The sequence below is a fragment of the Ascaphus truei genome, chromosome 3 (assembly GCF_040206685.1).
Source record: "Ascaphus truei isolate aAscTru1 chromosome 3, aAscTru1.hap1, whole genome shotgun sequence".
Lineage (NCBI taxonomy): Eukaryota > Metazoa > Chordata > Amphibia > Anura > Ascaphidae > Ascaphus > Ascaphus truei.
This window is the reverse complement of record NC_134485.1, coordinates 125,092,594-125,107,780: the sequence shown is the minus strand read 5'-3', so window position 1 is coordinate 125,107,780 and position 15,187 is coordinate 125,092,594.

The window sequence follows — 15,187 nt, the reverse complement described above, 5'->3', positions numbered from 1 at the left end:
AATTCGCCCGGTCCCTGACATGATTCCCACACACAGGCACAGCCAATGTTATTTGATCCCACATTTCTGTTCTGGAGGCCGAACTTGTCCACCCTTGAAATTCATACAAAATATATGACGGTAAAAATTATTAGAAAAACGAGCAGTTTTGAAAAGTGCTACCTGTTCCAAGAGATACCAAACATGCTGGTTTAGGTTGAATATGTGTACCACATGACCATTTACGTGGAAACATACAAATCTAAGGAAGCTTGCATGAATATTGTATGACCTATGGCAAACTTTTTAGACTAATTGTTATGGTCGTTAAAAAGCATGAAGGATTATGTCTGTAACAATTAACTTTAATTGATAGATATTAGAGAATAATTGTTTGATATTAAGACATCTCACATGAGATAGGATAACATGTCTTTGAACAATCAATGCAAAGATAGACTTACCTAGTAAATGCCCATACAGAGAGTCATAGTGCTCCAAAAATCCCTGTGACAAGAACTCTGTTTTCCTCTTCATTGAAACGAGGATTACGTGGCTGCTCCACACGTTTTCTCCGACCACGTGCAGCCACAGAGCTTGGCTGCTGCTGACTGGACTCTCCTTCTTCCAATGGAAGAGACTCCAAAAGCGGCCCACCACCAACCACCCCACCACCAGACACCCCAGCAGCACCACCACCAGACACCCCAGCAGCACCAGCAACAGACACCCCATCAGCAACAGACACCCCAGCAGCACCAGCAACAGAGCCACCAGCAACACTCGCACTCACAGCAACACCACTCACACTCGCAGCAACAGCACTCCCCTGAATCCTACGTTCACTCAGACACGTACTCACACGACTACCAGTACCACTCGCACCAGCATCACTCCTCCCACGCCTTTCGGCCATAACTTTAGCACTCACAAAGAACAGAAAAGAAATTTAAAGACAATCGCACTGAACACTTACAAAGTGAAAACAAGACAAAGATGTTAACAAAACAACACAGGACAAACCTCTCACAATACACAACAACTCTCTCAATCAATATGAAATATGTAAATCGCCCAGCTCTGTGTGTCTCTCTCTCTCTCTCTCTGTCTCTCCCAACAACACAGAGAATTAATAAACATACACGCTGCCTTTAAATGGGCCGCTCAATCAAAAACATGCTTGCTTCGGCAGATTCAGCAAGAAGTTTCATTGGCGAACCTAACACCACCTCACCATGCACGCCGATACACCTGTGTGTGATCGGCAAATCACATAAAATATTTTATTGCTGCACATTACAGGTTATGCATGTACAAACCGTGGGCTCAAGAGCTGACAATCTCTAAACACTACAGTCAGGGGTAACGAAACGGGCCTAAACCTTTATTTGATAGCCTGGCTACGCTCTGCATTCACGATAAGCATCTGACACCGTCTCAGCATTGAGCTTCCAGTAGTCCACACAGAACAGAGTGGCTCTGTCAATCTTAGGCCGAGCTCACGTAGCTGCGCCACTACGTCAGCATGCTTGCATCCGCACACACTTCAAGGACTCTTAGATGATTGCGTATGATAGTTCCTCAAGTGCGAGCAGCACTGTGCGGCGTTGCACAGCGACATTTTGCTGCCACAAAAGAAATTAAATTTTCGTGATGTCAGCGTCACGTGAGCTGGTTGAGCCAATGAGGGCGAACCATCTCCGTAACGCGTCCATGACGTGTCCGCCATGTCCCCGAACACTGCAACCAATCTCCTGCTGCCAGCACACGCATCATTGGGGCTGCAGGAGTGCACACGGGGCGCACACAGAAGCGCATGGCGAGCTGCCACATGAACTCGGCCATAGGTACCAGGACTACCGTAAAAGTTTAAGGGCTCTGAGATGGTACAATTACCACTAGGGCCAGCATCTCCCCCACTTCCCTCTCTATACTCCCTTTCACCTCTGCTGATACTCCATAAGCATGCTTATTCAGAGGTCTCTGATCACCAGTAAGCACTTGGTGATCTTTGATATGTATCCTGCCCGTTTTATCTGTGAACAGGTCCTTATGCTGCTCTAGCATAGCCTTTAACTGCACTCTCTGCTGTGCATTGAGCTGAGACCCTATCTCAACCTGCTCTACTGTGGCCCATGCCTAGATTCCCCTAGAGGTCAGGCAGAACATTGCTCGCTGGGTCCTCCATCAGTGGTCTAATGATAGCCATCACTAATACCACACTCTGTTTAAAATATTCCTTAAGCATATTTACATGATACGTTCTATTTCTACCTGTTTCTCCATCTAACTGTACAACATAGTTGCACTCATTCATCATCCTGAGTACCGTGCACAGTCCAGACCAGGCAGCCATCAATTTGTTCTGACGAGTGGGCTTAGATCAAGCACTTGCTGCCCAGGGATGAATTCTCTTCTATGGAATTTTTGATCATACCAAGTCTTCTGCTTCAGCCTCAGGTTACCTGATGGCAAAATCCACCCCCATGAGTAAGTAACCCTTGCCAGACAACTAGGGATCATGAGAGGTCCCACTATGTCCATAGCTACTCTCTGGAAGGGTTCCCCTATTATCGGTAGTGATTTCAGGGGTGCCTTCACACGATCGCCTGCCTACCTACTCGCTGGCAGGCACCACAGGACTGGCAAAACTCTGCCACTACCCTTGATGCCCAAAGCCAGTTGAACACTGCAACAGCCGGTCTCTCTTGCGAGTTACCCCCTGATGCCCCGCTTGTGATATGGAGTGGGCTACATGCAATAACTGCTGCTTGTACTCCCTCTGTACCACAAACTGTCGCCTACCAATCCAAAATCCATTGGGAGCAGTATAATCTTGCTCTCTATTCAATAGCCCATGTGCCATAAGAACCAATCTGACCTACTCTAAGTGACAGACTCGGGCGCCCGAAGTCTCATCCCCTCTAATCTGGGATCAGACCGCATCGCTTCCCTAAACTGTGTCTAATTCTGGCCATCCTCCCTTAGTCTCTAAGAGGCCTATTCAGTAAATGTTCATAAGCCACTTATCGAGCACATATCGCCCAAAATGTCTACTGTTATTCAGTAGTCGTCGATAAGTGGGCAATAAAGGCCTAAGTTGCCAAAAAAATGTTGTTCAAAAACAAATAGCCGAGGGAGCAGCGATAAGACACTTATCGACGCTTTTCGGAATGTTCATAAACTCGTGCAATTCTAGTAGCCGCGAGTAGGTTATTGACGCCTATCGCAGCTCTATAATGGCGATTTTCTCCCCAAACTAAGTGCCAGGAAAAGTTAGCAAGTTGGTGAGGAGAAGCTGGCGATGAGCGGCAAGAGGGTACCTAGAAAAAATCAGGCCTGTCTCCTACATAGTATTGATGCCGGGGGTCTCCGGAGCTGATACCCATTAATACCAGCACCGGAGACCCCCAGCATGCTTCAGATGCATGAAAAAATGCCTTTACAGCCCACTTCATTATCTTAGAGGCTAACCTAGCGTGGGTGGGTGAAGGGGGTATTTAGCCCTTGGTGGATCTTTAGGCCTTGCAGGGGGATTGCGGGTGGGCTTAACACCTTCATTACCTTAGCGGTTAATACCGCTAAGGTAAAGAAGGGTTAATCCCTCCCGCTAATCCCCAACAAGGCCTAAACACCCATACTTGGGTCTAATACACCCTTCACCCACCCCCGCAACCCACAATACAAACAATACACACAACAGCCACTACCCACCTCCTAGGCCCCCAATAAACCATTACAATAGCTAATAAACACCAATGCACAACACACTCCCTGTGTCCCCCCCATTATGTAAAACCATAATTTATTTTTAAGCATACAGGTTTAATACCCCAGGTTGACATGGTCCCCATTGGACACGATGGGTGTCCGCAGGCCCCACAGTGCACACCTGGGGTACCCACGGGTGTCTGGGGGACTCTGGGTGGTCCCCGCTAGGCACCGTGAGCCTCCAGGTGGTACCCGCAGGTCCCCGTGGCCCCAATGGGGTCCACGGGTCATCCCCACAGGTGTCTGGAGCCCTTGGGTGGTTCCCACGATGGTGTGGGTCTGCAGGGCCCCCACAGCTGTGGAGCCCCCGGTTCTTCCCTGCAGGTGTCCCCGTGAGTCTGCAGGTAGTACCCAAGGGCACCCAGGGGTTCTCGGATGGTTCCCACGGGGTCTGGAGGCCCTCAAGTTGTTCCCTCGGGGGTCTAGGGCCCTCAGGTGGTCCCTGCGGGTCCATGGGGCCCCCACAGCTGTGGGCCCCCAGTTCTTCCCCGCAGGTGTCCCCCGTGGGTCCGCAGGTGGTACCCATGTGTGTCTGGGGGTTCTTGGTTGGTACCCGTGGGTGCCTGTGATCCCCAGGTGGTCTCCATGAGTCCCCGCAGCCCTGCGGTACCAATCCTGTATGTAAAAAATAAAACATGGCCTACACTTAAATAAATACAACCCCCACCACCACCACCAAACAAATTCAGTACTGTAATGTGCAAAATAACTATTATCCAGGTTAGGATAATAGATTATTTGCCCATTATTAAACACAACATTAGCCAATATAAATAAAGTAAATAAGTACAGTTCTACTTACCACAGCCAATATGAAGCATGTCCTTGTCAAGATACTGCAGGTCCATGACCTACGCTGCCAGAAAGCATACATACATAATATATACACAATCTAATGTCTCCTAACCCCTTAATCACCTTAGTTAATAAACGCTATAGTAATTAAGGGGTTAACCCAGCCTTCCCCGCTACCCACATGGGAGGCATAACCACGCACCCTGGACCCACTATACCCATCGTGTACCCATTGAGTAGTATAGTGGTACATCATACCCATATAATAATATGGGCATGATAAGCCTCTATAGTACTTAATGGGCACCTAATCAAAATACATTAATGCACAAAACACACAATAATAAAACATTCCAAACCACCGAAACACCACAATTCACTAAATAAAAACAGTAGCCAACAAATGTAATTATTCCAAGCACTACAGCTCAACAATTAATTAATTAAACCAGTAACCAATCAAACCAATTAATTAATTAATCAACAAGGAATTAATCTATATCTTCTTTCTTCATCTGTCAATCTGTCAATCCAAAAAAACGCACTCCATACTGTGGCATCTCCCACTCTCAGGGGAACTTGCTTGCTTGCAGTATGATTGTGACAAATCTAATACAGAGTGCTTTTCCTGGTAATGTACAGGTTAATAAAAGCTTCAATCAGACTTAGAACTATGCAACTAATTTTGACAGATTTATTATAAATCATTCTTTCTGGTAATGCACAGGTTATTAAGAATTTATATTAGTGTTAGGGACCCTTGAGAGGTAGTCTGCCGTGCAGTGGCTCAGGGGCTTATAACACTTTGGCCAAAATGTTAAACTAAAAGACCATTTTATTTAATAGATATCTATACATATATATTTAGGCACTGTACCGTGTATAGGTTTCACTGGATGAGCACTGAGCTCTGTCTGTGTTTTATGTTCTGTCTCTGGTTTTAAATCCAAAACCCCCCATGGTAAATCCCAACCGATGTTGTCTCGTCGTCTTCTTGGGCTCAAATTAGGCGTCACGGCCTTAAATATGGCTTATGATGTCACATTTGGGCGGGAACTGGTTAAACAGCCATCTGATTGGCTGTTAAAACCATGTGCCGATTTTTTTTAAAATTAAATCATTTAAAGGGACTGAAGCCAGGCAATCAGAATGGCTGTGCTTCATTTCCCTTTAACATGACGTTACTAAATTAAAGATGGCCGGCGTTACGTGTTATTTCAGCGAATCAGATCGTGGGAACTAATTCCCCAATCTGATTGGTTGTTGTACACGGTGTCAATTTAGGTCAAGTATGTGACGTCATCCAAAGGGAGTCACATGGTGTACAACAACCAATCAGATTGGGGAATTAGTTTTTATTAAGCAGTTCTCTCTGAAGCAGAAAGGAATCACCAGGTTAGGCATTTTCAGAGGGTCGACCCGATCGCCGACGGCAACTCGCCCGTTTTGGGAATTTTGCTATCACAGGTAATCGAGGCTTTCTGAATATCGTGATAGCAACGCTAAAAAAAACGGCGATTTAAATGGCCCGCCGATTTTTTTTATGAACGCTTACTGCATAGGCCCCTGTCAGGTGGAAGGGGAACAGGAAAAGAGGTAGGAATGTAAGTACATTGTCTTGACTCTGTCTGGCTTACCTGCCTGGTCTCCTCAGTGACCCCTGGTGCCGTTGGTCCCAAATGCAGGGGAATGGTGAGATCCTCAATGGACAGGGGTACCAAAGGCTCACCTGCCTGAGCAAGTGCCCTGCTCTGGCTCCTGGTAATCGCTGTAACTGGAGCAATTTCTAAAGTAAATACACAAGTAAGGTGCCCCAGGTCGTTACCGAGTAACATCTCAGTATCCAACCCAGGCAAAACCCTCACTTCCCTTATGCCATGACCGGCACCCCAGTCCAGAAACACCCAAGCAACATGGATTGTCCTAAGTCCCCCATCTGGCATGGTCACCTGCATCCCTGTGCCTGGGAGCAGATCCTCTGGTCTCACCATATCAGGTCAGACCAGGGTGACAGTTTCCCAGGAGTCAAGCAAGATGACTGCATGGTGAAATCCTATGGTCATTGACCTCAAATGCTTTTGCCGGACATCATTGGATTGCAACCCGACTGGTGCAATCTGATGTCCCCCCATCTCAACTGCTGTTCCACTAGCTGCAGGTGTAGATTCCTCTGTCTGGGTCCTTTGCTGGCTGGACGGATGCTGCCTATACTCAAGATCCTCCCCCAGCCAAAAGCAGAAGCGCGTCACGAAACTGGAAGGGACGCGTCGAGAGATCTGAGCCGAAGACGGGGGTGAGAGCCTGAAAGCAGGATTTGCTTTGTTTATGTGCCTTGAAATTGTTTTTATGATTAACACACGATCATCTACCTGTTGCCCTGGGTGTTAGAACAGGAGGAGTATGGTAGTTACCTTTGAGTACCCTCCCGTCCTGGTTTAACAAAGTTCTATCAGGTGACCATTTGCCCAGCCTCAGACTCTGCAGAGCCGGGACAGCGGGTGGGCTCAATATGCTAAGAGGTAGAGGTGCCAGGTTGGCGCATGCCACTAAGCAGAATCAAAATTTGTGCCCGCCCAGCTTCAGTATACCGGCAAATCAGTGATAGACTGGCAAGAGAATTCCCACGCACTGATTGGCTGTAGTAGTTTCTGAATTGGACTCAGAAACCTATAAGAAACCTTACAGCCAATCAGGACCTCAGATTCCAAGCGCCAAACCAACAGTGGCAAATTCAAGATACGAAAAAGATGCTCTGTTAGAAATAGAAGCAAGCTGGTTTCAGAGATTTTCAACTGAAGAAATCAGCTTTTCAGGGGCCAAGTTCTGAAAATGGGACGTAGCGGTAGCTGCTGGTATTGCATGCCGAATTGCGTTCCTGGACTTTCGTGAGTACCTCCCGGTCATTGGAAAGGGCTCCTACAGATGTCAGTTGTTAACATTTCGGACCAAGAAAGCTTATTTCGTTAGCCCCGATCCCAATATGTGTGTTTTCAGTGCACATTGTTTTACATTGTGTGTATGTCTTTTCGTGGAATAAATTACAGGTTTTTTTTACCTCCTTGTCTTGCTCAATCAAATGATCCCAGTATAAAAGGTTTTGATAAGCCTGGTCTCCTGTGACAGTGACCTGGGCATTTACTAGGTATCCCCATTAACCTAGGGACCCCTTGACTGTTTCAGGGATACCTCACATCCCTATGCCCCTTTTACCTTTCTGGTCTGTGCTGAAGCAAGGAACCCCTAGTGGTGAGCCGCGAAAGTGTTTTCAAGGGGAGGTATTGCCGGGACAATGTGCATACATTTATCCAGGAATCACTCATGATTCCCGGGTTCCTTTTTGGGTTATCCAACAACTCTGGACCCCGGATACCTAGGCAGATTCTGACAACACTTTCTCCGCAAACCCCCACTTGAAACTCATACCACAGCAATCTCTGCTTGCTGGCACTCCTGGAAAGGTAAAAACACATAAAATACTTTATTATCACACATTACAGGTTATGCATGTACAAACCCTTGGCTCAAGAGCTGAAACTCTGAACCCCAATACATGGATCAGAGGTAAACAAAATGACTTAAACCTTTATTATGAGCCTGGTTACCCCCTCACCATCACAAACATGTCTGGCTCTCTATATTAATGTTTGATTTCAGTGGTTGACTGCAAATTACTGTTCCTGGTTGAACAAGGATAAGTGGTTGGAAAACCAAAATATCCTGTCAGAAGTGACATGAGTAGAGTGACACTGACTTTTGTGAAAATAGTCAGGGATGTGAGCGAGACTTCTCTGAACATTACAGAGAAGGCGGTAGCACTTATCTGATATTAGGCTTAATATCTTAGTATGAACCTACAGAATGACCACTGCTTTTTGGAGTCGTAAGACCCATTACAGTATCATTGTTAGAAGGTGATTGGTTTTTGCTGCATTCAGCTAACAGATGTGACAGGTGTAAAATCCTTTGGTGAGAAAACAACATTGCCATGGCTGTGCAATTAACACACGGAAGTGCATGTCAGCTATTAATGATTATTTTTGACAGGCTCCATCTGATGTTTAAATAGTAATTTAAAGTTAGTCCCTCAGTATTATGTAATTTTTAGAAAGCAAATGAGCTGCTATAAACATGTATTTTGTATGCAGCAGAAGCAGAGGACTATCAGTCAGCCAGTAATGAATGGGTTAAAAAGATGTGACCTTTATCTATCATCTATTATCTGTCTGTCTCACAGCTTAATTCAATAAGAATATTAACAGTAAAAATATTTCAGCAAATGCAGTCTAAGCAGCCCCAGGTATTTCCCCACCCCCTTTGCACCTGAGCTGCCTGTTTCCCCATCCAAGGTAGATATTAGCTTTTTATTCCATAGTGCTAATTTGCATTGTATTTCCTCTATCAAACTAACCCAAACTCTCACTCATATATTTGTGGTCCTCTGTGGACAGATATGATCATTGTGAGAATTATGTTCAGGAGTTTTTAAGCATAGTTGTAAGAATAGTGCAGCAGTAAGAGAAAGCAAGGTCTTGAATATATTTATATATATATAAAAAAAAAAAAATTTTTTTTTTTTTTTTTTTATATAGTGAGCATGAGGGGACCTAACAACAACAGAGGATTTCTTGTGTATACGGTGAACATGGTCAAATTTGCTTAATTCTAGGCAGAGTGCAATATTATAAAGTAGGACATACTATACATATTTCTGTTCTACAGCCTCTTCTAGACCCTCTACATTCTGGCTTCCGCACTGCTCACTCAACTGAAACAGCTCTCGCTAAAATAATTAATGATCTCCATGCTGCCAAAAAGAGAGGTCATTATACTCTGCACATTTTAATCGACCACTGCAGCATTTGATACTGTGGACCACCCTCTTCTCCTTCACATTCTCTATACTCTTGGTATTCGTGTGGTAACAAAGCCCTATCCTGGATCTCTTCTTACATCTACCACTATACTTTCAGTGTCTCTTTTGCTCTGTCCTGGGACCTCTTCTCTTTTTTCTTTACACATTTTCTCTAGGTGACCTAATCACCTCTCGGGTTCAAATATCACCTCTATGTTGATGACACACACATGTACTTTTCAACCCCTGACACCTGCTGTACAAACTAAAGTTTCTGAATGTCTCTCCGCTATATCATCCTTGATGGCCCTCCGCCGACTTAAAATTAACATGGTAAAAACAGAGCTTCTCATACTTGCTCCCAAACCTGACCCTATTACCTCCTTCCACATTACTGTTGGAAGTACTAGCATTCACCCAGTAGCCCAAGCACGCTGCCTAGGGGTCACACTCAACTCCTTTCTCACATTTTCCTCTCACATTCAAAAGGTAGATAAAACCTGTAATTTTTCTTCCGCAATAATACAAAGATAAGCCCTTTTCTCTGTTGCTCAACTGCTAAAACTCTGACACAGACTCTTATACTCACCCATCTCGATTACTGTAACCTCGTGCTGTCCGGTATTCCTGCCTCTCACCTGTCTCCCCTACAATCTATCCTTAATGCTGCTGCCAGAATAACTCTACTCTTTCCTAAATCGATCTCAGCGTCTCCTCACTTTTAAAGCTTAACAATCTTCTGCTCCTCCTTACATCTGAGCCCTAATTTCTCACTATACACCATCCCGACTCTTGTGTTCTTCTCAAGGATGTCTTCTCTCTACCCCTTTTGTATCAAAATCCCTCTCCCGCCCGCGTCTGGAGCGTGACCCTTGGATCCTTGAGTCTTAGGAGTGAGGTTGGGAGGGGGGAGGGGGTGGGGAGAGGTTGAACATACTGGGAAAGCTACATGGGGGAAAGAGCAAAGTAAATTAAGTAATGTGCAACATATGCAAAGTAAAAAAAGGTAGGGGAAAAAAGGGAAGACAAGAGCTCGCCTCGGGGGCCCCCGAGGACGGCTCCTGCGCCTAGAGGGAGGGACTTCAGGTCTCATCACCTGGATGAGCCTGCCTCCAAAAATGGAGTCAGATCTCCCTAGGTCTTGAGGTTGGTCCCGTAAACTAGGGGACCAGGTTAGAGAAGGCATATGCCACGACGAGGCTGGGCCCGCCGGCACTCCTCTACTGGGAAAACAAATCAAACTTGCGGCAAATAGCTCGAACATATTAAACAGGTATTAAACAGATTATATACCCTAAACTGTGAACTGTAAGTACAGAATTTTGGCTCTTTCTGTAGGTGAGTATAAAGCGTATTGCGAAAACCGCCCAGATCCCGCCAGAGTCTTTGAGCCCAGACCTCCTACGGCTATGATTAATCCCGATTGGGAGAATAGCCTAGGTAACTGGAGAATGTATTAAAGTATATTGTCTGTCATCTGGCTCCGCCTAAGTATACATAAACCTACCGCTGGATAAACAAGCATGTGTATACATACTAAAGTATGGGGGAACGAACGTGAGGGAGGACACCTAAGGACTGAATATAGTTAAGACCACTTCGGGCATTGATAACAGTAAGTACCCATCATACGACACATCGTACCTCCTCCATATTGCACAATGGCATTAAACTTAATCTCACACAACGTTAAAGGCTTTAATAGCCCAATTAAAAGAAGACTAGCCTTCTCTGATTATAGACGAAAACAGGCTGAAATATTGCTCCTCCAGGAGACACACTTTAGTAAAAACAATACACCTAAATTCCTAGACAAGGGCTTCTCCCAGCTCTATACAGCTTCGGCGCCCACCAAAAAAGGCGGTGTAGCTATACTCTTTAGCAATAAAACTCCATTCGTAGCCAAAACAGTGAAAAAAGACGCGGAAGGACGTTTTTTAATCCTTGTAGGTACTATACACGAACAACATATCACCTTAGCATCCTTATATGCCCCATGTGTACAAGATGCTGCATTCTTCAATAAATTTTTCCGAATTCTGCGCTCAATATCCCAAGGCAGCATAATCCTCGCAGGTGATTTCAATATAGTAATACAAGCTTCCCTAGATAGATCAGGGGGAAAGGACTCAGACAACAAAAAAGCTCACTCCTCCCTACTTAAAAACCTAAAAGATAACCAATTAGTGGATATTTGGAGAGAGACACATCCGACGAGTAAGGATTATACTTTTTACTCCCATCCACACACAACATATAGCAGAATCGACTACTTCTTCATTTCGGGTCAACTGGTCCCTATGGTCGCTCGTTCTGAGATCCATGATATTTCATGGTCCGACCATGCACCTATAGAGCTACGGTGCACTAAAATTCAGGCCTTTAGACCAGGGGCGAACTGGAAACTAAATGAATCAATCCTAAAGATACCCGCACTCTGTGATGCTATAGGTCAAGATATTGATCAATTCTTTAAACTTAACACAGGCTCTGTGGAATCCCATATTACTCTTTGGGAAGCTCACAAAGCTACACTGAGGGGTCTACTAATCAGCATCACCGCTAAAAGAAAACGGGAGAGAGACGCTAAAATTATTATTCTCCAAGACAAACTCCACTCTCTACTAGTATCTCACAAGTCTCACCCAAACAAACAAACACTTCAGACATTAAAAGATACCAAAATTGAACTAAACATGTTATTAACTTCCAGGGCCGACAACTCACTAAGCTGGTCAAAGAGGAAGTTCTATGAAAAAGCTAACAGGCCGGATACGATGCTAGCCCGCGCGCTAAAAGATAGACAATCTAAGTTTAATATCCAAGCTTTACGCTTAAAATCTGACATCCACACATCCAACCCCCAAAAGATAGTAGAAGAATTTGGCTCTTTCTATGGTTCCTTATATGATGGGAAGAAAGTGGCACATAACAGCAAAACGAGCAAGGCTCTAAGAGATTTCTTAGCCAGCTCAAAACTAGAGAGATTAACAGAGAGCGAAAGCAACAAGCTGTGTACTGACTTCACATTGGAAGAAGTGTCACAGGCTATCAAAGAACTCAAATCTTCAAAGGCACCAGGTCCGGATGGCTTTTCAGGGCTCTACTATAAGAAATTCTCAGAATTACTTGCCACAAGGCTGCTCCACATGTTCAACGCTATCTTAGCGGGAGCCCCAATCCCCGGAGATATGCTGCGGGCGTCTATATCTCTCATACATAAGCCTGGGAAAGATCCGTTGCATTGTACAAGTTATAGACCTATATCATTAATCAATACAGATATCAAATTATTCGCTAAACTCCTGGCCAACAGATTGAGTACAATCCTACCCAGACTAATACACCCAGATCAAGTCGGCTTCATAAAAGGAAGGCAGGCAGCGGATAATACCCGACGATTTATTGATCTGCTAGAATTGGCAAATAAAAAAAACACCCAAAGTATGCTATTAAGTCTGGATGCAGAAAAAGCCTTTGATAGGATTGACTGGCCATATCTTAAGGAAACGCTCGCAGCATTTGGATTCGGGGATCAGGTGAGCAGAGCAATTATGTCTCTATACTCAGGCCCAACAGCCAAGGTTATACATCAGGGTTTCCCCTCTCTCCCATTCCAGATTCAGAGCGGCACGAGACAGGGGTGCCCTTTATCCCCTCTCCTGTTTGCCCTATGTATTGAACCTCTGGCGGCACACATCCGAGACAACCCAGATATCTCAGGGTTAAACGTATATTCACAAACTCATAAGGCGGCCCTGTACGCAGATGATATCTTATTAATAATTTCAAAGCCCCTCACTTCCCTCCCAAACCTATTTGACCTACTTGACAGATTTTCCAAAGTCTCTGGATTCAAAATCAACCAATCCAAATCAGAAGCTCTAAACATTAATCTCCCTAGTCACACCGAGAAATTGTTAAAGCTCAACTTCCAGTTTAATTGGCAAAAGAAATCCATAAAATACCTAGGTATTCAAATTACAAAAAACGCTAAAAATATCTATTCCGCAAATTATCCCAACCTAATTCGTTCCTTAAAAAAAGACCTCTCCAGATGGGCCTCCAAGCAAATTTCATGGATAGGTAGGATACATAGCATCAAAATGAACCTACTACCCCGTATCCTATACCTCTTCCAAACCCTGCCAGTGCCACTCAGACTGAAGGATATACTCTCACTTCAGTCTGAAATATCCAAATTCATCTGGAAGGGGAAAAAACCGAGAGTCAATAAAATAAATATGAAAAGATCTGTGTTAGCGGGAGGCTTGGCGGTACCCTGCCTGTTATCGTATTATAAAGCGGCTCAATTAAGTCATATTATACATTGGCACTCCGACCCTAAATTGAAAAGATGGGTGGAGTTAGAAGGTGCTGCTAGTTCCCCATTGGACCTTAGCAGTTTAATTTGGCTACCTAAAAACTCAAGAAAACACATAGGTCTGCCGCTCACCTCAATGACTAACTCGTTGTCGATCTGGGAAGCTTCCAAAATTAAGAACTCTCTTACATCAGTTAATTCACTAATGTCCCCCATATGGAATAATCCGAGGTTCGCACCTGGTCTAATAGGCAGTAATTGTTCAGTATGGAGATCAAAAGGATACAATAGGATCAAGGACCTAGAGGGTTTTGATCTTAAAATTAAAACATTCGAACACATCAGATCAGAACAAAATATCCCCCACTCAGAATTCTTTAAATATCTCCAGATAAGAGCATTCTACAACAAATTGGCCCCATACCCCCCCTGACTAAATTCGAAAAGCTCTGTCGGGCAGAAATCGACACTAAGGGACTTATATCAACGATATATAAAGAAGTAGTCGATCTCTCAGCATCACACCAACACACCCCTGCTTTTAGAAACCAATGGGAGACGGACCTAGGAGAGATTCTAGAGGAGGACGATTGGAACACCATATTTTTAGCCACAGCCAAAAGCTCTATTTGCACCACACTAAAGGAGAACGCATATAAAGTACTCATGAGGTGGTACCTCACCCCACTCAAATTATCTAAGTTCGTGCCAGGTTCCTCCCCCCTATGCCCCAAACAGTGCGGAGGAACGGCCGACTTGTTACATATGCTGTGGTCTTGCCCACGAATAGCCCAAATATGGGACAAGATTAGAAATTGGATACAGAGGATTTTTGACCTCACTATTCCCCCAGATCCTTGGCTGTTCCTCCTGAACAGACCTCTAAAAGATCTAACAAAATCCCAAAATAAATTAATTTCTCATTTTGCAATTGCAACGAGGTGTGAGATCGCAGCACTATGGAAACGCCCCGACATACCAAACATCCCAAAGATTCGAAATCGATTATGGTTTATCTGCCAGATGGAAAAGTTAACGAGTCTGGTTAACGACACTGGTGACAATTATCTAAACGTCTGGCTGCCTTGGTTAGCACAGACAGACATCCCCGGGGTTGAGCGTAACACAATTTGGCATTGATAATGGTAGATGCGTTCTCCTGTAGGAGTGAGCGATTTCAAAGATCCCGCTCTATCTTATATACTTCAACACTCAGGCACCAGCTTACTCATTCTACGACTGACAACTGGAGTATCTCTCGTGACCCGGCGATACCAACATCTAGTAATCAATTACCTCCTTTCCCTATCCCCCCTGCCATTTCCTAACCCTCCTCCCCCTTCCCCACCTCCCCCCCCCCCTTTTTTTTTTTCCTCTCTTTTCCCCCCTCAACCCCGGTTCAACCCCATTTTCCACGGCTCAGTAGGGCGCGAAAAGTCGTGGAACCCCCACTTTATATACAGCAC